Genomic DNA, 26,071 nt, shown 5'->3' on the forward strand with positions numbered 1-26,071 from the left:
TATGACTAAAACTGCTTGCCATATAAGAACACTAACTTTGTTATCTTAACGGTTGGACGCAAAGACATTTCTGTCCAAAATTCATCGGTCAAGAAATAGAACTTAAGTGTATTTTTTAGCTTTATAATATCAAGCAATACAAAAACTGAAAATGAAATAACAGTAATAAGAATTGGGAAGAAGGTTGAAGGGGAACTCAGTTTTTCACCTTCATAGTGGGAAGTCAGTTGATGTGGTTACAGGTGATAAATCAAGAGACAGAGGCATAATACCGAAAATATTAAAAGTGGCTATTGTTGTGAAGTGGAATAGAGAGTGAGGCTGTGTGTGCACGCACGTGTGTGCATGTGTGTGCCTGTGCGGGGGAATGGTGGAAGGGATTCTTTCTTATGCTATTGAACTATTGTTGCTTGGTGTATGTGTCCGTCAACGGTAATAAATTATACCTTGCATGATCCCAATTGATGAAAATAAAATACAGTTTTGTATATCAATGTATGTTTAAAAAATTGATTGGAAGGAACTATACCAAATATTATCTCTCGGTAGTGAGTTTTTTTTCCTTCATTATATTTTTCTGTATTCTGTGAGATTTCTAAAGTGAATATCTTACTTTGATAGTTTAGAAGAAAATTATTGAAGGAAAACTATCTAGGACCTCCTGGATTTAATTTGTCACTTGGCATCAGTATGCTGTTTTTTATTTAGACAAGTACCATAACTTTTTTTTTTAATTAAAGGAATTGTACACCATATTCTCTAAATGTTTGTAAATGTATTAGTAAGGCAGGCATTCTGCTAAAAATAACAGAAAACCCAGCCAACAGTAACAAAACAAAGACTGGTTTATTTTTTTCACTTAAGAAGGGTAAAGGTGAGCAGTTCCTAGTTGTTTAGCAAATAAAGATGAAATCATCAGAGATTCAAGCTCTCTCTGCTGCTTCACCTTTGGCTTGTTGGCTTTTCGTGCTACAGTTGTTGCTGTAAGGTTTCAAGATGGCTGTGCTAACAAGCATTACATTTCTGTTCAGGGAAGACGGATGCGAGTGTCAGCCACACTGTCCCTTTTATTAGGAAACTAGCAGCTTTCTCAGAGCTCACTATCAGACTTCCTTTTATGTTGTGGTGCCCAGAACTGGGTTATGTGTCCCCATAGCTGCGAGAAAGCTAGTATCTGTCTTTCAGTCTGTGTAGGGGGAGGTGACAAGGGTGGGGGGACTGGGAGTTGACTCTGTGTTAGCCAACAGTGTCTTCCACCACGAGTTGTGATTATACAGTTACAGTGCGTGTATTTGAGTTCCCAGACAGATTTCTAGGAGAGACAGCAGCCTTCCTAGAGGTTAGACTGAGGATTTGGCGTATGAGCATTCTCTAAAATGCACCCCTGTGGAGGTTATTCTAAAATGGGGCCATTTTGTCTGATTTTGGGAGTACTAGTCTTGTGCTCCTTTTCGTCTTTTGCGATGATTGTGAGTTAGGGAGTAGGTTGGTAAAATGCTCCCCAGTTTGACTTTATTTTTCTTATAAATTCCAAATTTCAGTTTCTATCCAGGATTCTAAGGATTGTGAGTTTTTAGTGTATCAGGTACATTATGTAAGATTTTCATTTTTGTTTTTAAGTCTTTGAGTATGCAATGCAACTGGTAGTCACAGGTTTTATAGCTGATGATTTCAGCTCTACCAACCCAAATAGTACTGGGTCAGCCCCAAATACCCAGATTACACTGGTCAAGATATTAGGTCTTACATTTACTTGGGTTTTTCCCATGGCATGTATTGTAATGGGTATTACCCCTTATTTTCTTATTCCTTTGTCATGGACTTATTAAAAAATTTTTTCAAAATACAGATGTGTACAGTTGCCATTGTGATGTTTATGGGTTTCAGCATTAAAATGGTGCTGAGTACTCTTAAATGTAGAGAACAAACTGAAGGTTGCTGGAGGGATTGTGGGTAGGGGATGGGCTAAATTAGGGCAAGGGGCATTAAGGAGGACACTTGTTGGGATGAGCACTGGGTGTTATATGTAGGGGTATAATGACTTCAGGAATCTACTATAATTGTACTATATGCTAACTAACTTGGATGTAAATGAAAAAAATGAAATAAAAAAATAAAAAATGGTGCTGAGTAAAATGTGTTACTATCAAATTAGACTTATTTATAAAAGTTTAGGATTTAATAGCAGTGTTTATCAATGAATTGGTAAACTTTAACCTTAGGTTTGTCTTACCAGTAAACCAGGGATATTTATTTAGTCCTAACTCATTTTTTTCTTAGTCCAAAAAGATGTTACTCACTTTTGCTCTTGCGGAGTGAAAAATTGTCCTTGAAACGGAAATGATCGTACTCATTTCTAGTACTTGGATAAACTGATGTCTTTATTTGATTAGAGAGACATGTGTGCTGGAGACTGGGGAGAGGATATAAAGATGAAGAAACAGGTTGCCTGTCCTCATGGAGCCCAGAGTGTCAGTGGGGGTAAAAGGTGAATTTCCTCATCTGTGAAGTGGGGATAATGCCAGTTCTTACCTACCTCTTGATGGTCGTTGTGAGGCTTGAGTGAGGGATATCATGTGAAAGGTATAGAATTACACTGGTAAGTGCTCCAGAAGTGTTAGCTGCTCTTACTGTTATCACAAAACAGAGATTTGCACAGAGTGCTTTGGGAGCGCAGACTAGGTAGGGATTGAGTTTCTGGAGAGGTTGGGGAAGTGTCAGATTTTTACCTGCCCTCAATGCCTTGTTCATCTTTGCCACTCTAATGCCTACTGCCTGGTAAGCCCTCAAAAACTGCTGATGAATGAATTGATCAGAGAATGAGAATACACTTACATGGGTGGAATTTTCTTAAAGCATCTTAAAGTAGATACAAAATTGTAAAATACGAAAATGTGATACTAAAATTTCCATGCCTGACTTAATCCTGGGATAGAATTTAGAATATTTTTTCAAGTAAGTAAATAATAGAAAGTAACTTCAGACATAGAAAAGCTATTACTTTCAACCAGGCTTTTGAAACAAGCTGGGTTTTCAGACAGTCTAAGATAGAATATTTTCTAGCAAGGACTTAGGATACAGGTGTCTTTTGCTGCGGGGTCCAGCTTTGTCCATATATTTTGGCAGTATCGTGTTGTTTTCGATCTGTTTTGTGACATCAGTTATCTGCTGTTGTGGAACAGACCACCCAGCACTTAGTGGCTTAAACCAACAATGGTTTATTATTTTTCATGATTTTATGGTTTGATTTGGAAGTTCTTCTGGTGATCTCACTCAGACTCACTCCTGTGGCTGCATTTGAAGGCTAAACTGGGAGATCCAAGAAAGCCTTTCCCCCAAATTTGGGTCCTTGGCTCAGTGTTGGCTGGGGGTGCCTTAGTTCTCCCCCACATCACCCTTTTCCCACAGAGTGCCCTGCACTCTTGAGAGTGTGTGGCTGCCTTCTGAGGGTGGGAGACACCGGCCTCCCAAAGGCTAATTCCAGAGCTGGCACAGCATTTGCTTTATTCACATTTTATTGGTCTCAAACAAGTTACAAGATCAGCTTAGAATCAAGGGGAGAAATAGAGTCCATTTCTTGATGGAAAGAAATAGAGTCCTTTTCTTAATGGAAAGAATGACAAAGAATTTGTGGTCCTCTGTAATCTGCAGTAGAAACATAGTGCCTTACTAACTTTGATTGGATATTTATGCTCTGTATTTATCATTTCTTCCATTCTGTTTTATCTATTTTCTTCTTTCGTTCCCAGTGGGTTTTTTTCCCTAAATTTTATTTTTAAGCCCTCTCCACACCCAAAGTGGGGCTCGAACCCACAACCCTGAGATTAGGATCCACACACTCTGCCAACTGAGCCAGCCAAGCGCACCCCCTCCCTCCAGTGAATTTTTATAGTTTGTCTTCAAACTGTTTGATTCAAGTTTCCATTCATTAACACAAAATTACTTTTCCACCCAGTGTGGATGTTAGTTCTGCCCTTGTATTTTCCTGTATTTTAGTTATCTCCCTTTTCTTTGTATCTTTGAACTTTAATTTTATGCAGTCTATTACAATTTTTTGGTCATAACATAAGTCATAGGTATGGTGGTAGGACCAGAGGTAGTGTCAGAAGCAGTGGGGTAGTGTCTTCTGTGCTGTGTCACTGACATTAGGAGCCTGAGTCTTTGGTTTAGTGGTCCGGTGGAAGATGACCAGATAGCCCCTTTGCATCCAGACGGTCTTCAGCTTTTGCTAAATCACCACTGAGTTTTTACATAAGTGGTTATAAAAATGGTTTCAGCAGGTTACCCGTAAAACTGTAGTGAAATTATGAATTGCTCAAGTTCTGTAATTTAAAACATGAAAGATAAGCTGTTGATAGGCCACTTTAGAAAGCAGTTCTTCAACCTGGTGCTTAACTTGGAAAAGCATTATCCAGAGCCATGTAAGGGTGGAGTGGCCACTGAGCTCCTTTTCACACCAAGAATATAGAATTATAGTCTAAAGTATATTATGAAGTTGTCAACCATGTGAGTAAACTGTCTTGGAATAAAACCCAGTTCAACTAGAGCCTTTTGATGCCCTCTCCATGCTAACTATATTGCCTGTAGCCTCATGAGAGGTCCTGTTTCAGAACCACCAGGCTAAGCCACTCTTGCTCTGTTGAAATTGTGCAGTAAAGTGCTGATTTGGGGGTAGTTCGTTGCGTAGCAGTTGATAATACAGATTTTGTAAGGGATGGTTTTGTTTTGCCAAAGATTTGGAGGCAACTAGTGAAAGCCTGAAGAGCCTTAGAATAGACTGTCAGTGAAGCTTGAGGGTCTTTGGGTGGGCCGTGGGTTGAGAGTGCAAGGAACAGTGGAAAAAATGTTAGTGGAAATGTGAGGAAGGAAATCCTTGTTCTGTAGTGGCAGAGAGTTTAGCAGTCCAGTTGCTAACATGTAAAAGGAGAGACAAAAACTAAAGGAAGTACTATTAAACAAAAAGGAGCAAGGAACTGTTGAGCTTGGAAATACCTGGCCTCTTTTCCATGACCAGGACCACTAAAATGAGGAAATAGATTCTGGGGAAGATCAAATATGGGACATTTGCAGGAGAACGTGATCCACAAGTGAAGCTGAAGATGTGACTTTAAAATCCTTTGGGACCTCAGCAAGATCCAAGGTGTTCCCTCAGAGAATTCTAGTCCAACAGTAGGGGTTCTGAGCACATTTGGAGAGCTGGCCCTCAGCTGTCCCCGCAGAGGGGCTTGAAGAGATTTGTGGCTGTGGCCTTTGTCTCAGAATGGAGTGAACTGTCCAAAGATACACGGGAGACCCACAGACTTTTTTCTCTTCTCCTGTCTCCCTCTCCCTCTCTCTCTCTCTTTTTTCTAAAGACCATCGAATTGGCAGAACCACTGTTGACTCGGCCTGAAGGGGCCACAGACAGTACAGATGAAGGGCAGCCTTTTGATTGCTGAACCTCTGCAGACAGGAAGTGCACTGAGAACACAACATCGTGTCACACGTGGGCCCTCCTCTCTGCGAAGGAAAGGGTGACTCAGAAAGCAGAGCCAAGACCGTGGAGGGCAGACCCTCATCAGGAGCTGCCTGGGCCCCGCTCGATTTGAGAATTGCTATGAGCCAGTACCAGCCAGCCACCCCCTTCCTTACCCCTTTCTGAGCAGCGCTGCTGTGGTAGTTTCTCTTTGCCTCTTGCCCCATTGGTCCTGAGTTCCTGACTCACAGGAACCGTGGATAATAAAGACTGATTGTGAAAGTCCTAAGTCTTGTGGCATCCTGCCATTCAGTGGTACAAGGCGAATGTGGTGACAGGTTGAAGTCGCAAGGCTGAGAAGGCAGCTGCCCAGAGATGGCAGGCGGTGGGGCGGGGGTTGGGCACCAGCGCAAGGGAAGGAGGGTCCGGTCCTTCATGCAGGGGAAGGGGCTGGTCGACTCACAGGGCGGCAGGCTGGCACTGGACGAACGTGCAGACTCAGGAACGTTCACAAATGCGTGTTTTCTTAAAAAAAAAAAAAAAATTAATGTTTATTTTTGACAGAGAGAGACAGAGCATGAGTGGGGGAGGGGCAGAGAGAGAGGGAGACACAGAATCTGAAGCAGGCTCCAGGCTCTGAGCTGTCAGCACAGAGCCTGACGCGGGGCTTGAACTCACAGACCGCGAGGTCACGACCTGAGCCGAAGTCAGACGCTCAACCGACTGAGCCACCCAGGCGCCCCACAAATGTGTGTTTTCTTAAATATTGGAGAAAGGAGTTATCTGACCAATAATTATTACCAAGAACTACAGAGGGTTACTTGTGAAATGAGGAAAACATTTCTCTGCTTATTTTACATGTAATCATTTACTGTTGTTTCTTTGTCACCAAAGTTACATCTACATAGCCTGTCTTCTCAGAGGTCACTTCACGTATTTTGAAACGTATTTAAAAGGAATAAATGTTAGATACGGTAGGGCTCTAACCTTAGCTCTGACCTCTTCTTACCTTTACAGTGACTGGAAAGAAAAGGAGGGCACATTCACTCCCAACTTCTTATCTTGGAAACTTCAAGTATACCGAAGAGCTGAAAGTATAGTGTTCACAAGCATGTTAGCAGCCTTAATGTTTTGCCACATTTATTTCTTCCCAGCTTTATTGAGGTACACTTGACAAAACTATGTATTTAAGCTGTGCAGTGCGACGTTTTGATGCGCTTATCCATTGTGAGACCGTTAGTGCACCATGCTAGTTAACGCATCTAACACCTCGCATAGTTAACACTTTTCCTCCTGCTTTTTTTTTCTTTTTCTTTATTTTTGGTTGAACCACTCGAAAGGGAGTTGCAGGTATTATTCTGTCTGTGAGTCCTTTTAGCCCTGATCCCCAAGAATGAGGTGTTCGCAACTACAATACCATTAACACAGCTAAGAAATTAATGCTTTCAGTAATCCCATCTAGTACCATAGTCCCAAAAAAACTTAAACATTTTTAAAAATCTGCGGTGCAGGGGCCCCTGGGTGACTCAGTCGGTTAAGCATTTGACTTTGGCTCAGGTCATGATCTTCTGGTTCATGGGTTTGAGCCCCGTGTTGGGCTCTGTGCTGACAGCTCGGAGCCTGGAGCCTGCTTCGGATTCTGTGTCGCCCTTTCTCTCTGCCCCTCTCCGATTCGTGCTCTGTCTCGCTCTCTCTCAAAAATAAATAAACTTAAATTTTTTTTTTTAAATCTACGGTGCATACTATTTATTTAGTTGTATCTCTGGCCCATTTCATTCTGGAATAATAAAAATACGACATTTATATTTCTATCAAATTGATTCTAAGTTTTTTGAGGGTTTTATGCCTCAGGTTGCCTTATAGAACGTCCCCTGTTCTGGATTTGTCTAATTTTCCTCACTATTAGATTCACGTTGAACTTTTTTGGGTGAGAATACTACATAGGTGATGTATACTTGATCAAGAAGGTGACTTCTGGATCTCTTCACTATAAAGATGTATTTTTCCCATTTGTAAATCTGTGGGTCATAGTTCCCAACAACCCTTCACTTGTTTAAGCTTCCATTGATGATACTTGCCTGAATCAAATTTTACATTATGAATTGTAGAGAAATTGCTTATTTTATTAAAATTTTTAAATGTTTATTTATTTTTGAGGGGGAGAGAGGGATACAGAGAGAGAGAGAGAGAGAGAGAGAGGGAGGGAGAGAGAGAGAGAGAGAGAGAGAGAGAGAGACAGAACCAGCTGGGGAAGGGCAGGGAGAGAGGGAGATACAGATTCCAAAGCAGGCTGCAGGCACGGAGTCCAACATGGGTTTTGAACTCACGGATTGGGAGATCATGACCTGAGCCGAAGCTGGATGCTTAACTGACTGAGCCATCCAGGCACCCTGAGAAATTGCTTTTTAATGTCCATTTGTATTTGCAAGGAAAGAACACACTGTTGCTTTTTTTTTTTTTTTAAATAAATATATTATTTGGGGTAGAATTTAAATATATTTATTGTCTTAATTCCGTGTATTTTTTTTCTTAATGACTGATTTTGAGAGGACTTAGTTTAAAACAATAAGTTGATAACAGATCAGATAGTTCTTAGAATTGCTAACAGTGAGGCTCATCAAACAGTCGTGCAATATTTACTGAATGCCTGGTAGGGTGCGAGGAATCACACCATATAGTATAATATGCTTAACATTAAAAATTATAGCTCTCAAGTACTTATCCAGTTGAGAAGATAAGACAATATGCATGTAAAAATGGGATAGTGTTCACAGCAGAAAATCATAAATGCCAAATTACTGGTGTAGTCAGTAAATGCTTTCAGTGTTCAGAGCGCGATCACTTTGAACTTTGACGAGTGCAAAGCAGTGTAGGTATATGAAGTGTTTTAAGATGTTACTGACATTCTGAACCTGGGCCTTTCAAGCATGTTTTGCAGTCAATATCACGTGCCTGCTGTGTTCTAGCAACCAGAAAAAGGATAAAGCATGTCCCTTGCCCCTGAAATGATTATTGAGTGAGATGAAATCACAGGAATGTATACTGTCTCTTATCATAAAAGCGCTCTAATCAAACTATCTCTTCAGCGTTGTGGCTGTGTAGAGGTGAGACCTGAGACTTCGTGTTGCTTTGGAGATGGGTGTGGGTGTGTGACCAGGAAGGCTTCATGGGGGAAGTGGCATTTGACTCTGATAGGATGTTTTGGGAGAATGGAAGAATATTGGGCCCACCAGCCCAGAGGTGACTGTGTGCGCCATGGTTTTAGAGAGACTAGTGATGCCATTCTCAGCCAGGTCAGGAGGGGTCCTGATGTGAGAAGGTGGGACAGACGTGGTTATTCAGCCTTTTGTGTGTGCGTGTGTGTGTATCTGTAAATAGTTTTTCTCATATAGGAGAACAACACAGTTAGATTTTAATGGTAGGTGCAATTTTGCAGAAAGAGTATATGGGAAGATGAGCAGTGGACCGAAGAAGCAGCTCAGGAAACACTTCCTCTCATAACAAGTGGGGAGTGGGAGGGGAAAGAGACTCTTCAGGCACTTACCAAAGGAGTGATTTATTAGGAAGAGAGCTAAAATAGGAAGGTCACAGCCAATACACAAGACATTTTACGAGAGGATCATTGATGTCATGAGCAGTGGAGTCTGCAGAGGGAATGAAACAGAAAAAGGCCATTGGATTGGGTAGTCCAAGAATGTTCTTAATACAGTTTCAGTGATTAAGGGGGGCGGGGTGCAGTATGGAAGCCAGATTTCTGGGGAGTAAAGAGAGAGTGATTGATGCTCAGATATCAGATTGAAGCTATTTGCTTGAAAAATTTGTCAGTGAAAGTAGAGGAGGAATAAATAAGATGAGGACAGCTTGGTCAGGGGCAGTGTTGTATGTGTATGATGGCAGAGGGGAACTTGGTAGTGGGGCGGGAGATCCTGCAGTTGACCGAGACAGTTGTTGCTGAACAGGAGCAGAGGGTGGGAGGGGGTGAGAACTTGGGAGGAAGGGTTACTCTTGGAAAGGAGGAGGGGCGATCATCAGTCTAGAGGGAAGAAGTGAATGTGAGGGGAGAGCAGAGAGAAGGAAGGATAATTATGGAAGAAGGAACTTGTGTGTGGTGGCTAGAATGTTCTCTGGATTTGGAGAGTGCAGAATCGTCTTGGTTTTAGACCTTCCTTCTCTGTTCACGTACCCCAGGAGCCTGCACGGACAAAGCCCCTACCCACCCAGCGTATTCTGAAGTTGGCGAGTAGCCTGGCAGCTAACGGGCAAGAGAGTAGACATGTAGTATTTCCTACCCTTAGAATAATGTTAATGAAAAAAAAATTGAACACCAGCTACTCTAATATTATCCTAAAATGCAATTACTGTTATTCTATAAGGATTTAAGGGGCGCCTGGGTGGCGCAGTCGGTTAAGCGTCCGACTTCAGCCAGGTCACGATCTCGCGGTCCGTGAGTTCAAGCCCCGCGTCAGGCTCTGGGCTGATGGCTCAGAGCCTGGAGCCTGTTTCCGATTCTGTGTCTCCCTCTCTCTCTGCCCCTCCCCCGTTCATGCTCTGTCTCTCTCTGTCCCAAAAATAAATAAAAAATGTTGAAAAAGAAAAATTTAAAAAAAAAAAAAAAAGGATTTAAAATCACCTTATTTAGGAAGAAAATGTATTCACTGTGTTTAGAAGTTTTGTTAGTATATACACTTAAAAGCATGTCTTAAGTAGAAAAAATTATTGATCAAATTTTCAAATGTTTAAAATTTTGCAGCATGTTATTATTTTTTTACCTGAGGACTTTTCTCTAGGAGGATAATTCGTCAAGACTTTAAGAAGTTTAAGCAAAAAGAATCCCACACAAGTTTACACAATGAAGGGAACATTAAAAGACGGGGTGAAATTAATAAGATCTTGTAAATGGTGAATCCAGGCTGGACTGATTTCAGGTGTGCCTGAATCCAGGGAACCTGGTGATGACGTCAGGCATCCTCTCTCGGGCTTCATTCTGCTCTGTTTCCAGCTGGGATGGTCTCATTTTCAAGGAGGTTTCTGCTTGGTAGCAGGTCTGTGGTTCCTGGTGGCTCCAGGGTGGCAATGTCGGGGCTCACCATCCAAAAGGAAGGTAGGCTTCTCCCAGGAGCCATGTGATAAAACCAAGACTGGAATCTGTTGGTGTCGTTTTTCCATCCCCAGTTATCAGTGTAGCCAGGAGGATAGCAGCCGCTGCTAGTGGAGAGCCTGGGTTGTAGGATCATTTCTTGAAGAAAGTCACCTCTATGATTGTGGGAGGGATGGTGGCTCTAAAATTTTGGCACCTTTCCTTCCAGTCTTACATACACATATGTATGTATGTGCGTGTATATATTTGTGCTATAACAAACCACGTTGTCTAATGAAAGCCTGATGTTGAAGTCAGATTCCTTAGGGAAGATTCAGCCTTTGATTGCTTATATAAATGAGGCTTACCAGCTTTTTTAGTTTATGGTTTCATAAAAAGATACTCTAGAAGCTTTTTCTTTTTTAGAAAGAAAAGTGTTTTCCACGCCACGTATCAACAATATTTTTATGTCTCCACAAAAATGCAGCAGGTGTACATGGGTCAGTTTTAGTAGCAACAAACACAAACACAAAAAAACAAAACAACCGTCACAACACACACACACGCACACACACCCTGGGTTTCTAGTTGGGATTATTGAAAGTGTCATGATGGATACAAAAGTGTAGCTGGCTTTGGAGTCTGCAGTTGTGGGCTTTTAGAGATCATTGGGAGGATTCAAGATACTTCTGCAGGACGCCATATGTAGTGCTAGGCTGCTCGTAGGTGCTTGATAAGTGAAAGCTGTCATTATCATTCTTATTGGTAAGCATTGATCTTTTGTGACGCCGAAAAGCATTGGGTGTGAATCTGACAGAAGTCCCGGGTTTCCGTGTTCGCTCTTTCAGTGACCAGCTCTGTGCAACCAACATATAAAAGTACTTGGTGTCACTGAGGCTGTAAGACGGAGAGGTTGTTAGAGATCTCGTCTAGCCCTGAAGTCCTATTTTTGATGGAGTAATTTGGGTTACAGAAAAATGTTAAGTAGGAGGAATCTTGGTATACCGTAAAGAAAATTAATGATCCTAGTTTTGGTGTTAGACAGATTTGGGTCTGAATTTCAAGTCCTCTGCTCACCAGCTGTGTAAACTTGGACAAATTGCTAAACCTGTGCCCTCATGTAAAGAATGGCAACAGCAATAATACAGCTATGTAGTTCACGGATAGAAAAGCATTTATCTTCAGTAACATTTTACTTTGATTAGAATCCGTAAATTTCCTTCCAGCTCCAGAATTTGATATGTGGAATTATTTGTGCTTGAATATTTATTTATTCCATCTTCTCTGAGAGATTCCAGCGAGGAAGATTATTTTAAGTCACAAGCGTGTAGTTATAAATGTATGGTTATAAATGCGACCTTTCTCACAGTTGCGTTATGCCTTTCGATGTGCTGCCCTTCGAGACCACATGGTGTAGAGTTCATGTGGGCGGTTTCGTAACAGGATTTGAGCACTTAATGGTTGGTTCATTGCCTTACCAGTAGTTGGGCTTGGTGGTGGATTGTGTTGGAATTTGCCTCATAAAATTGTGCCAGCAAAAAAGAGGTGTGCAAACTTACAGAAAATAAATTCTTGGTCAGGCAGTTGGAAATAAGTTGTGGACATGAGATCTACTAAAATTCCCACGACCAAGACGGATGTCACTTAAAGGTGACACCTAATTAACGTAAAGGTTATTGTGAAGATCAAAGGCAATGATGTGTGGTTGGCTCTGGAGCGTAGTATTTTCCTTCTGCATTGGCTACGACTGTTGTTATTTTTTTTTTTTTTTTATTTTTTTAATGTTTATTTATTTTTGAGACAGAGAGAGACAGAGCATGAACAGGGGAGGGGCAGAGAGAGAGGGAGACACAGAATCTGAAACAGGCTCCAGGCTCTGAGCGGTCAGCACAGAGCCTGACGCGGGGCTCGAACTCACAGACCGTGAGATCATGACCTGAGCCGAAGTCGGATGCTTAACCGACCGAGCCACCCAGGCGCCCCTGTTGTTATTTTTATCTTCTAGGAAGATTTTTCCTCTTGGATTACCAAGCCACGTTTAGTCCAGAGTAGACCCAGTGGAACAACCAATGCAATTCTTATCCAAGGGTTCTAATGGAACCTTCTATCAGAAAAAGCTGAGGAAGCTCACCTAAAACCCCAAACTAGACTTTTACTTTCTTTCTGATATAGCTTTAGTTTCTGAAATCATTTTTTACGAGAAGTGTTTCTGGTATTCATTCATTCAGCAGATACGTAGTACTCATTAAGGGCTAGGTCCTGAGGAAAAGAGCACTGCTTATAGGTAGGTACATATTTTATATTAAAAAAAAAAAAAGCCAGTTGCTCATTTAAATTTTATTTCATAAAAACTTTGTAGTTGCAAAATAAAATTAATTGAAGCTATAAAGTCAAATAAGGCACATTAGTATACCAGTGACTTTTGGGTAGAAACTAGATGGTAGTACCTTGTTTACCTTTAATTTGGTGCTTCTGAAACTTTTTTTGACCTGCTCTACCCTTTCCCCCCATTGAACCCACTTTCAGAAATAATAGCCTATAAGTAGGTTTGTTTAATGGGAAGTGAACAATATTAGGTTAGCTGTATAATTGTAGGACAGAAACTGTTGCCTGTCATCAGTATTTTGTGGTGCATCTTAGGCTGATTGGGTGACTCTGTCCTGGTTTGCCAAGGACAGTTCTGGTTTATGCCTGTTGCTCCAGTGTGGTTATTAATAGTCTCTTTGTATCTCAGAGTGCCCTGGTTTGGATGATAAATGATGCGGTCCCTCCCATCGCTAACACTTTTGGATCACGTATGTGCCAGGCAGCATTCTGAGCGTTTGGTGTATACTAATTCAGTTCTCACGACATCCTGAGAGTGTTTTGTCCTTTTTTTTTTTTAGCATGTGAGTAAACTGAGGCACAGAGAAGTTAAGTCTTCACATTACACACCTGATTAGTAGTGGCCAGGATTCAAACACAGGCAGGAGCATCTGGTCCTGAAGAGTATGCTTCTAACTGCCATGCTGGGCCGGTGTAGACATGCATGCTCAGTGAGCACACCTATGGGAAGTGCAAGGGTAGCACCCTGGGGAATGCGGACATTGGAGAGTCAGTGAAGGGCATGGAGACTTGGAAATAAGGCACAAAGTCGGAGCTGAGAGGAATGAACTGTAAGCTACATGAGGTAGAATTTGGTGAAGTTGTTTTCTTTTTTCCTCTGGGAATTGTCCTCATCTTCTTTTAACTGCAAAGGGATGGTTTCCTTTTCACTTTAAAAAAAAATTTTTTTTTTAACATTTACTTATTTTTGAGAGAGAGACAGAGTGTGAGTGGGGTTGGGGCAGAGAGAGAGAGAGAGAGAGAGAGAGAGAGAGAGAGAGAGAGACAGACACAGAATCCAAAGCAGACTCCAGGCTCCGAGCTGTCAGCACAGATCCCCATGCAGGGCTCAAACTCACGAACCATGAGATCGTGATGTGAGCTAAAGTTGGACACTTAACCAACTGAGCCACCCAGGTGCCCCTCCTTTTCACTTTTAATTAGTGTCCAGAAGTACCAGTTTTCCCTTGAAATATAATAAAAGAGCATTTATTTAAAGCAATTTGTTTATGTGTATTTTGTTTTAAATTTGGGGATATCTTCTTTTTCCTTTAGTAGCAGAAATCAGACTTTTGAAAAAGCCCTTTATTTTTTGTAAATGTTTGTTTATTTTTGAGAGAGCACACCCAAGTGGGTGAGGGGCAGAGAGAGAGGGAGACACAGAATCTGAAGCAGGCTCCAGGCTCTGAGCTGTTAGCACAGAGCCCGATGTGGGGCTCCAACCCATGAACCTCGAGATCATGACCTGAGCCAAAGTCGGGCGCCCAGCCGACTTAGCCACCCAGGTGCCCCTAAAGAAGCCCTGTAAAACCTATCCCAACTTATTTATGACATTTTCTTCAGAGACCAAGAAGTTAATTTTAGGACATGTATGGAATTTTTTTTACTACCCTATCTCCAGACTTCAGTGTTGACCTTGTATTTCTTCCTCATTTCACGTGGACTCCAACTTCAGTATGCCCCTCCCCGATGCCCTCTGGAAGTCAAAGCATGCTAAATTATATTATTCCTTCATTGACTAGTGATTTCTAAAACTGAATTTGCTTATTGATAAGTCTACAACTGTAGGTAACAGTGTGATTTTTATAACCAAACCTTTAAGATAAATGTGTAATTCTCAGAATTTTAGCTGTGAATGTCCAGTGAAATTGAACCAAACCAAACCATTACATAGGTAGTATATACGTGTATGTACGTATACATACATATACATATAGGCATTCAGTTAGATTCCGCAATCACTGATTGAGGTACTTTTATGGTTAACTTTCCTGCTTTGTACTTAGGGATTAAAAAGATTGAGGAAACCCGTGTCCTGTGTGTTCTTCTCCCGCCCTTTCTTCCCTCTCCACCCCTCCCCTGTGTCATGTCTTCTCACCCTCCCACAAAGCTTCCCTGAGTGTCTGCTATGTGTTGGAGCCTGTGGACTTGGGCAGATCAAGATGAATACGTAGTGTGTGCCTTCAAGTAACTTGTGCCTTAGGGACACAGACTGACCCTTGAGTCAGCTCAGACAAGTATCGTCAGTGTTGGAGCCAGGTTCACACCTAGACCTGTCCGCTGTCCTTTAAGGACGAGCAGAATCTAAGTCACATGGAAGGAGCAGGGAACTGGAACAGACAGGAAATCCATGGTGAGTATCCAGGGAGCTCACAATGGCTGTTGAGTGGGCCACTCAACAGTGAAGGGATTGACAGCCATGTTAGGTACCCTGAGTTGAGGGTTAAGGAATCAACGGGAAGTGAGAAAGCATTCTTCCAGGAAGCTTGATGCGGTGAAGTGGGGGGATAGATAAGATTGTAGGTTGAGTGTGCAGTACGATGAAGTGAATATTTTTTATAACGAGAGGCACATTCATTTGCCGTCTAGGAGGGAGCTACAGAAATGGCAAGGTGAGATTTAAAGACAGGAGAGGGAAGATAATAGAACAGATTCCTGTGGGAATTTAGATACTTTCAAGAACATAAGTGGAAAAGGGGTTGGTTGTTTTTTTTCCTAACTCAACGTTTGAATTACATGATAAAATAGATTGTTAAACATCTTTATGATGTGAAAGCTCTTCTAGTAAGGCCTACATGGTTACATTTGAAAAGAGTTATGTTAAAGGAAGAATATTGCCATGTTATCAGGAATTCCTGTTGGGAAAGAACTAGAAACTCCTCTTTTAGCCACACCTTTCCCATTGGTCAATCCCTAGTCAAAAGCACATGAGTCTCCGCTTAGAACAGAATATCTGTTTTAAGGGTCGGATGTGTCCAACTGTTTAGACTAGCTAGGGAGAGGGGTCCTATTTGGGTCATAAATAGCAGATTTTCTGTTTTTATAAATCAGTGTTTGAGAATTCAACGATCTCATTCAGTCGGTCTAGTGGGGCCCAGAAACCAGTTACTTCATTTATCTACCAGATGTTTACTGAGTGCTTTCCTGCTATTCTTATCATTGTGACACACAGGTGATGTTAGAAGGCGGCCCCAGTGTCCACTGTCTTATTGGAGGGCAGAGGTAATAAACAATTACTGAAATAAAGAAGATAATTTCAGATAGCTATATGTGCTGCCAAGAGGGTAAATCATAGGATGTACTAGAGAGTTATCCTGGCCGGGGAGAAAGAGAACTTTGCATAGGGTGATCTTGGAAGGGGCTTTTGAAGAGGTAGCTTTTTCTGAATATTGCTTAAAAAAATTTTTTTTTAAATTGTGGTAAAATATACATCAGGAAATTTACCGTTCTAACCATTTTTTAGGCATCCAGTTTGGTGGTAATCGGTCCAGTCACAGTATGTTATGCAGCCATCACCACCACCCATCTCCACAACTTTTTTCCTCTTGTACAACTGAAAATCGGTAACCCTTTAGAAAGTAACTCTGTTCCCCTCCGAATGAGATGACAGCAGGAGATAGAAATTGCTGTATTTTGTTTTGAAATGAGGAAGCAGACGGATGGGCAACAGCAGAATTAGCAGAGCAGAACGGTCTGTAAGTGCACAGTACTTGCAAGAAGTGTAAGTAATACTGTGTCCTGAAGCTTCCCAGAGGCTCGGCGTTGGGAGCCTGCAGACCCTAAGGGAGGCAGGGTCCGAAGTGGAGCTGAGAACAGGGATTGGTCAGAAAATCTGTATGCTACAGGTGGGGTCCTTAGGTTCTCTCCTTGAGGACACTATGTAGATAGGTGACTGTCCACCACCAGCTTGTGGCCTCGGGAGGCCAAGATTTATTCTTTATAAAATTAACATGATAAAATATAAAACTGAAGAAGTGCCTGCATTCTGAAACCAGGGGCAGGGGGTGGCCGAATGACTTAAAAACAGGAAGATTCAGGGAAATCTGTATCTGAATTGTGGAACTCTGAGCCTGTTTTCTCTGCTCTCCCTGCAGAACTCCACAGTCAAGACTGTCCTGCTCATCTCCTGCAGAAAACTGACGTATCTTCAGATACTGATAAGCTTACTACCAGAGCCCCCTTAAATGAGTGCTACCAGTTGACAAGCCCCATTTCCTCACACAGATCTTTCAGTCAATTTGTTTGTCAGAACCTCATTCTTAAATATAAATTAACATTCCAAGACCACGGGACCTTTGGGGAAAGCCCCCATAAGGAAAGAGAGGTCAAAATAAGCCAACAGAAATAAAGAAGTGGAGGATGGAATGGTACTTGGGGTATTGGGGAAAAGACAGGGATCAAGAGAAAACCTAAAAAACATCCACCCCTCTAGTAGTCGTATGAGAGAAAATAGATTCTTCTCTTCCCACTAAAATGATGGAGAAAGCCAAAGCGTATATCCATCAGGGTAAAGAGAACTAAATGAGGGAGGACAGCAAACCGAAGATGCCAACTAAAGGCTGGAAGCGGACAACCTGATGCATGAGCGGTAACCGACTTAGTAGCAGGGCTGAGAAAGTGGAAACGGAGTCCTAGAAAATGGGTAGTTGTTGTGAAACCAAAAATTGGTCTTCCCTTTAATTCTGATGTGCTTTGCCCTGTTTGGACTACTTACTAGTTCTTTTTGAGTACTGTGCCCTTTCCCAGTTGGAGCTGTGAATGAGCTGTCCACCAGTAGAGACATCAGAATTACTAAAATGCAGTGCCTGTTTGCGTGTGGTTCTCCCAAGTGCACTCTTGCATTCTTGTCCTTACTGCTCGTGAGCCGACATCTCGTAGAAGTGGACAGCTGATGCTTTTCTGGGTGCCAGTGCCAGCGGGGTTAAAAAGGATGCAGAAAAGAGAATAGAAGCAATATTTAACCTAAGAGTGTGCTCTGCATTTTGTTTGTAAAGTAGTTGTTTAAAACTTGGTACTTCCTCTAGGAATAATTAAAACATAATTGTTGAATTCCCAGACTTTAGAAGACTTTTCATCAGCAAGTAGATGGGCCTTGGTGGGTTCTCTCGGAGAGCTCCCAGTGTTGTGTAACATTTTCCTATGAAAAAATCCTTTTTTTGTGTGGTCAAGTGACTATGGGCTTAGAGTCGGGCAGACTTGAATTCAAAGCCTGCCTCTGTCATTTTTCTGCTGCGTAATGTTGGGTGAATTATTTAATGTTTCCGAGTCCCAGTAGCCTGAGACTCTGTGTAACTCCGAGGGTAGTTGTGATGATCAGGTGAAATTCAAGTAGATCAAGCACTCAGCCTCGCTCTTGGACCCTGTAAGGTCAGTACGTGTTCGTTTCCTTCACTTACACCTTTTCTGTGGAATGAGTTAAGAGGGACCATGATTTTTCTAGGACTTCAGGGAAGTGCAGATCAATTGAAGGTGTGCAACATTTTCAGAATGCAATTCCTGTGTTTTAACGTTTTGCCTCATTTATTTGCAACATGTGTTCCTTGTCGTTTGATAGATTTGCTCTGGTGATGCTGTAGAAAGAGCTTGGGAACGGGCCTTGGGAGGTCCGGGGTCTGGTTCACCTCCTTTTATCTTGCTAACTGGATGAATGATGTGGTGGTGTGTGTCACTTCCCAACTTTGGGTCCCGTTCCTGATCTGCAAAATGGAAGTGTTTTATGGGTTACAAGATGATTTCTGAAATGTTTGTTTCTGCGCCAAGATGTGATTCTGAGACCTGTAAAGCTGTAGGTGTCTTTGTGTGACCTGGGTTTTATGGAGTGTTGAGGCTTGGGATACATTGATTGTTATAAACTTGGTTTATGTGTGCGGAGGACTTGAGGTGATTGGACGTTACTAGACTAATCGCTGGTGTTTGGCTTTTCCCTTGGAAAATAGTTCTAGCTGTGAAACCTGTTTTTGAATGGAAATATACCAGAAGTGGGCACCGCTTTCCTTCCTACAGAGATATAAACACTCTTTGGTACTGTTTACATGAGGCTATCGCCATTATTTTCAGAGTCCCATGGATTTTACCTTTGCTCTTACAGACCCCTTTCCTGTCAACAGTATGGACATTCTTATTCCTAGGGTGATTTGGGGTGTGTGTGTGTGTAAGTTTTAAATTACCTTTAATGTTTGTTGTGCTGAACTCTGCTCAGTTGTCATTACCAAAGGAATCCGTCTCTGATCCCTGGGCTAGATCATGTTGTATGTTTACATGTTTGTTTTGTATTTTATTTCCCCCTTTGCATTGTTTGGATTATATACGTGTCTGATTTCATAAGCTTTCTTCCCAGCTGGATTGAAAGCTCTTGGAGGGCAGTGACCCCATCTCTTCTGCTGACTTTCATCTGTAATGTTCTGGCACATAATTGACATTCAGGACGTATTTTTTGAATACACAAATAAAGTAAAATTGTTTCCCTGCACATAGTAAGTGAGCAGAAATATAATGGAAATTAAAAGCTCAAAATACTCACTAGAATTAATGACCGTAGCCTTTGCTATTACCAAGCAGTGAATTTAAAAGGAGAGGAAAGAATAATCAAGGTGGTTGCATAAATGACGTTTATTATTGTTTGTGCAAGAACAGTGAACATTCCCTAGTACAGGAAGCAACTTTTAAAAACTGCTGGCAGAGCTAAGAAGTCAGACTGTCCTTGACCCTTAGATCAAATGTCTTAGAGCCCAAGTTTCCTTAACTCTTCTTCAGTTTGGAATAAACATTTTGACACAATGAAAGATTTATTCTGTAATTTTTGGTCTTCATAAACAAAGAGCTTAACTAAGTTTGCTAAAACGGAAAACAGAAACTTTCTGAATTTTACTGGTTCCATTTTAAAAAAGTTTGTTTCCTTTCAAGTGCATAACACGTTAAAATGAGCTCAGCTGTATTAGCAGATAAACATGTTGATTCATTTGGCCCAGAGCTATTGAATGAAGCCTGGAGGGGCACAGTCTGTTCTTTCCCCCACCCAGCGGGAGAATATTTTTCTTCCTCTCCGCCCAGTTGAGGGCACGGGACTGGAATCAGTGACCCCCCCCCCCCCCCCCCCCCCCGCCTTATTTAAGCTTACCTGAATTGCTTGGGGGCAGGGGGGGCAGGGAGAAAGGTTGGCTCACCATTTCCTTCTCCTTTCCCTTGCTTTCGTTCTTACCATTAACATACAGCATATGCTCCTGGTCCAGTGCTCCCGCTGTACTGGCTGTGTTGTTTAGTGACTTACCATCACTTGTGACTTCACAGTTTCTACAAAGCCGGTGTAGAATGCTCCGTTTTGAGTAACTCCTCAATTGTGAGTTAATTGTGATTCATTTTGAGGATGGACTTCATTTTGAAAACAAAGAGAAGTACGCCACGTCCAGTGGTGTTGGGATAATAAACTCACATGTGGTGAATTGATGTAGAGATTTTATCAGGTATATAGAGAACTTTTATAAGAAACCTAGGGTGGTGAGCCTTGGCATTTTGGAATAATACTTAGGAAATGACCAAAATATGTGGCTTTTACTGTTTTAGAAACCCTCTGAGTAATTGTTTGTTTCACCATACATCGTGTCCTGTGTGTTTCGGCCCATGTTAGGTGCCTTCAGTGTGCAAAGATTAATAGGTTCTCTGTGTACCATCTGTAAACCATTTCCCGAAGTGTACATCCTTAGTACATAGGTGTTCCTCAAAAACAGATTTCTGTCACTGAGTAAGTTTTGGGACTTGGACTAAACAAAATTAAAGGCTTCTTTAGTATAGGGTAAGTGTCCATTGTGGAATTTCAAAAACTACTTATGCTTTGTAAGATTGTCCAGAATTCCTTGGCACAGTTTCTTTTTCTCACGAAACTGCTGCAGTGGGATCTGAGGGGTGGGGCAGCGGGAGAGATAGTGGCAGTGATTTGCAGGAAGATGATGATTAATGAGTCCTGGAACACTCTTTGGGACGCGGTGGACTGGTGTAGTTTTCTCATGTAGCCCCCGCCTCGGAATGATGCTTTAAGTGTCTAGCATTTGCTGCAGGGTTTGTTTATGCTTCTTAATCCCCTTTGAGGTCAGATATGGGGCTTGGGTCTTCCGACTGAATGAGTAAGCTGGACGTGGGGATTAGTAATTCATATGAAAAATGGTGCCTGTTTATTGCAAATTCAGTCTCTATTGAAGCAGACTGACCATTTCTTCCCAAACAGTTACACCTCCCAGCTTTTCTATTTGATTATACCGTTTTACCCCTTTTCTAGGCAGTCAGACACGAGACCACAGTCATTATTGACTCTTCTCTTTGTCTTACTCAACCATAGCCCCAGTGCCTGTAACTAAATACTGCTTCATTTTTCCTTCCCATTCATCAGTTTTTCCTCCAGTCCCACTGCTTTGGTTGACATGACGTAAGTGATCAGTAAATATTTGTCAAACGATGAAATCTTTCAGTCCTGAACCACTTTATGTTGCACTCTGTGACTTAATGCTGGGTTTCTGCGCTGCGCCCTTGGTAGCTCACTATTGCATAGGAAAGTGGCCCAAATGTCATAACCTGGTCTTGTCTGGCACCTGTCTGCCATTCATTCCAACCTGGCCCTCACTACTGTTTCACTTATACCATATGCTCTTTCCACTGATACTCCGGCTCACCATTGGCCATGATGTTCTTACCTTGACACTTTTTACCTGGAGACGTGTTCCTTTTTCTATTTTTTCTTTGGCCACCTATTTAATTACCTAAATCTTACCCATTAACAAAACTCACATTAAAAGCTGATACTTTCATGATCTCTCCAGCTTTGAGTGCTGCTGTTTTTCTGCACATACAACTTTTCTCTGTAAATGTCCGTCTGTACTACACTTTTGATGCTGTTTGCATGTAGTGTTATAGTTATTACTATTACTATTACTCCCATAAAGGTTTAAGTTTCCTGAGGCGGTGTGGCATCAAGCCTGACTGCTGAAACAGATAAACCTCAAATCTCGGTGGATTAAGATCATTTGAATTTTGTTTCTTGATCAGCAGAGTCCAAAACAAGCACAGTGTCCCTGATTCTTGCTCCTTCTGTCCTGTGACTCCACTGTCATCAGCAAATGGTTCCACATGTGCTCATCTGCATGATGCTGGAAAGGGAAAGACATGTTTGGGGTGGGCCCGGCCTGAAAGTCGCGCTCCTCATTTGTCATAGTTCAGTAGCTAGACCTTTGTCAAGCGGCCACATTTGACAGCCAGGGAGACCGCAGGGCAACAAGTGACCGGGAAGAAGAGCTTTTTGTTCAGGCAGTTTTGTGAGTGCAGGAAAGCTTGCATCTGGAGTCAGACAAACCAGGATTTTAATTTCTGGCTGCAGCACCGCACCAGCCACTCGGTGTTGGACAAGTTACTCCTCCTTTCATCTGAGAGATTTAAGTAATAATGCAGATAAGATACTTGGCAGATAAGTAATTTCTCAATAAATTTCACCCGTTTTTGACATCCTTAGTGACATATCTTGACCTTTATTGCATAGGTGCATATTAAATAAATGTTAAATAACTTTAAACATGGATAGTTTTTTGTTTTTTAATTTTTTGTGTTTGTTTATTTTTGAGACAGAAACAGAGCATGAGTAGGGAAGGGGCAGAGAGAGAGGGAGACACAGAATCTGAAGCAGGCTCCAGGCTCCGAGCTGTCAGCGCAGAGCCCGACGCAGGCTCAAACCCATGAACCATGAGATCATGACCTGAGCTGAAGTTGGACGCTTAACCAACTGAACCACCCAGGAGCCCCTCCCCTTTTTAAAAATATAATTTATTGTCAAATTGGCTAACATACAGTGTGTAAAGTGGCTCTTGGTTTTGGGGTACATTCCCGCGGTTCATTACTTACATACCATACCCAGTGCTCATCCCAACAAGTGCCCTCCTCAATGCCCATCACCCATTTTCCCCTCTCTCTCCACCCCGCTCGGTTTGTTCTCAGTATTTAAGAGTCTCTTATGGTTTGTCTCCCTCCCTCTCTTGTTTGCAACTATTTTTTCCCTTCCCCCATGGTCTTCTATTGTTTCTCAAGGTCCACATATGAGTGAAAACATGATATCTGTCTTTCTCTGACTGACTTCCAGTTCCATCCACGTTGCTGCAAATGGCAGGATTTTATTCTTTCTCATTGCCAAGTAGTATTCCATTGTGTATATAAACCACAGTTTTCTTTATCCATTCATCAGTTGATGAACATTTAGGCTCTTTCCATAATTTGGCTATTGTTGAAAGTGCTGCTGTAAACATAGGGGTACAGGTTGCCCCTATGCATCAGCACTCCTGTATCCCTTGGGTAAATTCTTAGCAGTGCTATTGCTGGGTCACAGGGTAGATCTATTTTTAATTTTTTGAGGAACCTCTGCACTGTTTTCCAGAGCGGCTGCACCAGTTTGCATTCCCACCAGCAGTGCAAGAGGATTCCCGTTTCTCCACATCCTCGTCAGCATATGTTTAAACATGGATAGTTTTAGGATTTACCTGTGTCATCACTGCTGTTCTTTCATTAATAGTATTTTGGTCGGATCTATCAGAGATCTGTTTATACCAGAAGTTACAAATTATGCTATACAGGCATACCTTGTTTTTACTGTGCTTTTGCAAATAGTGTGTTTTTGTTTTGTTTTGTTTTTGTTTTTGTTTTTTTTTACAAATTGAAGGTTGTGGTAGCTTCGCATGGAGCAAGTCTGTTGACGCCATTTTTCCAATAGCATTGTCTCACTTTGTGTGTCTGTCATATTTTGGTAATTTTTGCAATATTTCAAACCTTTTCATTATTGTATGTGTTGTGGTGATTTGTGATTATGACTTGCTTGAGAGCTCAGATGACAACTAGCAATTTTTTAAGTTTATTTATTTTGAGAGAGAGGTAGAGAGAGGAGGAGCATACATGTGCATGTGGAGGAGGGGCAAAGAGAGGGGCAGAGAGAGAGAATCCCAGGCAGGCTCTGCACCGTCAGCACAGACCCGAGGGGGGCTCCATCCCACGAACCGTGAGGTCACGACCTGAGCTGAAACCAAGAATCGGATGCTTAACTGACTGAGCCACCCAGGCGCCCAGGTTAGCAATTTGTTTATAATAAGAAAGGTTTTTTTTCATTATTTTAAAAATTTAAATCCAAGTTAGTTAACGTATAGTGTAATAATGATTTCAGGATTCATAACTAGCAAGAAAGTATTTTTAAATTGAGGTATGTGCATTGCTTTTTTGGACATAATACTGTTACACACTTAATTGACTACATAGTGTAAGCATAACTTTTGTCTGCACTGGGAAACTGAAAATTTATGTGACTCACTTTATTGCAATATTAGCTTTATTGTGGTGGTCTGGAACCCAACCCACAATATCTCCAAAGTTTACCAAAGTTTATATTATTCCTGCCATTTGAGGATTTCATGCACATACTTTGAAAAGAAGAATGGACGATATTTTTGAAGAGGTTAGAAGATAAATTAGGAACACCTCCCCAGAAGTACAGTAAAAGAAAAAGATAGAAAATAGGAGAGAAGCAGCCAGGAAAATCAGAACACTGGTCCAGGAGTTTCCAACATCAGAATCATAGACCTTCAGAATGAAAGCAGAAGAAACGGGACAGTCATTAATGAAATAAATCAAGAAGATATTCTAGAACTGAAGGACGTGATGTTTTCAGATTGAAAGGGCCTGTTGGAAATTTTGAACAATGGTTGATGATAATCCCACAACAAGGCACATTATTGTGAAATTTAAGAACTAGACCCACATATGAACAATCAGGAATCTGTGCCTTTAGAATTTTCCTCAGTAGTCGAAGCAGGAAGGAACAGAGCAGCGGTGCCTTTAAAATTCTGAAAAACAAAACAAAACAAAACAAAACAAAAGACATCTAGTTTAAGTAGTTTAACTAGACTATTAAGCTTGAGAGTAAACTAAAGATCTTTTCATCGAGGCAAGTACCTCCCACAAACCCTCATGAAGCTGAGGGATATGCTCCATCAGAAGAAAGGGGTATATCAAGAAAGAGGAGGACCTAGGTGAGAGGGAAGAGGACTTGAGACCCAGCAGCGGGTGAAAGGGACACCAGGGTGATGGCCATGCAGCTGGCCCAGGGTAACCAGGCCAGACCGGAGGAAGTCAGAAGGCAGGGAGAGACTTCTTCAAGAAGAACTGATGGAAGCCTGATGTGAATGGATATATTCAAAGGGGATTTGTCAGACTGGAGAGTCTGAGGTTAATTAAGGATAAATATATACTGTATAAACACACAGGGATAAGTGTATAGAAAACTAAGTAAATGAGAAGCCGAGCAATTATTAATTCCGAGGAAGACAAAATGTTACACAGGAAAAGAAAGGTAATTATTGTTTACTGCTTGGCTCAGTTCTGAATACCCTGTGTAGTCATAATGAAATAAACCTCCAATACTGATCTAACCAATGGATTGAGGCAATGGTGGGCAGGGTGGAGGGTGGCAAGACTAGGAGACAGGGCTAAATCTTTTTATCTTCAGCAAGCAGTCGCGAGAGAATACCCCATACTGGCCAGTTCTGAAACAGAGATACAAACATTCTATATTATTTGGAGAAATGGAGGTAGATTTCCAAAACAACTGGTTAGAGACAGTTTGGGGGGAAAGAGAATGTTGGCGAAGGGGGGCCGGAGACTCGTTTCCCTTAACAAACTTCGGAGATCCAGTTGACTTTTTAAAAACTCTCTGGGTGGGCACTGTTTATTCCCGAAACTCTAGATTTTGGAGAACCCGTTACCCTTAGTGGATTTTTTTTCAAGTGCTTTCGCTTCTCCCTTAAATGTTACGTTGAGTTAAAGTTTCCGTGGTGTAGAGTCGTATTTGAAACCTGTAAACCCATCTTGTCATTGCCTTCATCGTTTAGATGGTACCTACAGGCGAGGTGATGGCTGGGCGTTCTTGCTTCAGCTTCGGCCACACAAGGGGCAGCTTTCCCAGATTCTCTCTTCGTGCAGTGGTTTTGCTCAGTGTCCCACACCTCCATCGTATTCCGTGTGTGTTTCCCTCTTCCGTGTGTTACACTCCGCCGTATTCTCAAATCCGTTCTCATGTGGACATGCCCTCTGCCCCCGTGCCCCCTTTGGTCTTCCCCGAGTTCCTGTTCCTTTGTAGCAGGAATGCTTGTGTGGGGAGAAGG

General features: G+C 41.8%; 1 protein-coding gene and 1 long non-coding RNA gene across 4 annotated transcripts in view; one reads left to right on the plus strand and one right to left on the minus strand.

Annotated features, from left to right (window-relative positions):
• AKT3 (AKT serine/threonine kinase 3) overlaps window positions 1–26,071 on the plus strand; it is a 305,967-nt gene that overhangs the window by 26,449 nt on the left and 253,447 nt on the right. The window lies entirely within an intron of this gene.
• LOC132685950 (uncharacterized) lies at window positions 18,394–20,111 on the minus strand. Its single transcript, XR_009613364.2, has 2 exons — window positions 20,014–20,111; window positions 18,394–18,592 (listed from the first exon to the last, which is right to left on the minus strand). It is a non-coding gene; the product is annotated as an uncharacterized LOC132685950 (long non-coding RNA).

Source organism: Panthera onca, chromosome F1 (assembly GCF_046562875.1).
Source record: "Panthera onca isolate mPanOnc1 chromosome F1, mPanOnc1 haplotype 2, whole genome shotgun sequence".
Classification (NCBI taxonomy): domain Eukaryota; kingdom Metazoa; phylum Chordata; class Mammalia; order Carnivora; family Felidae; genus Panthera; species Panthera onca.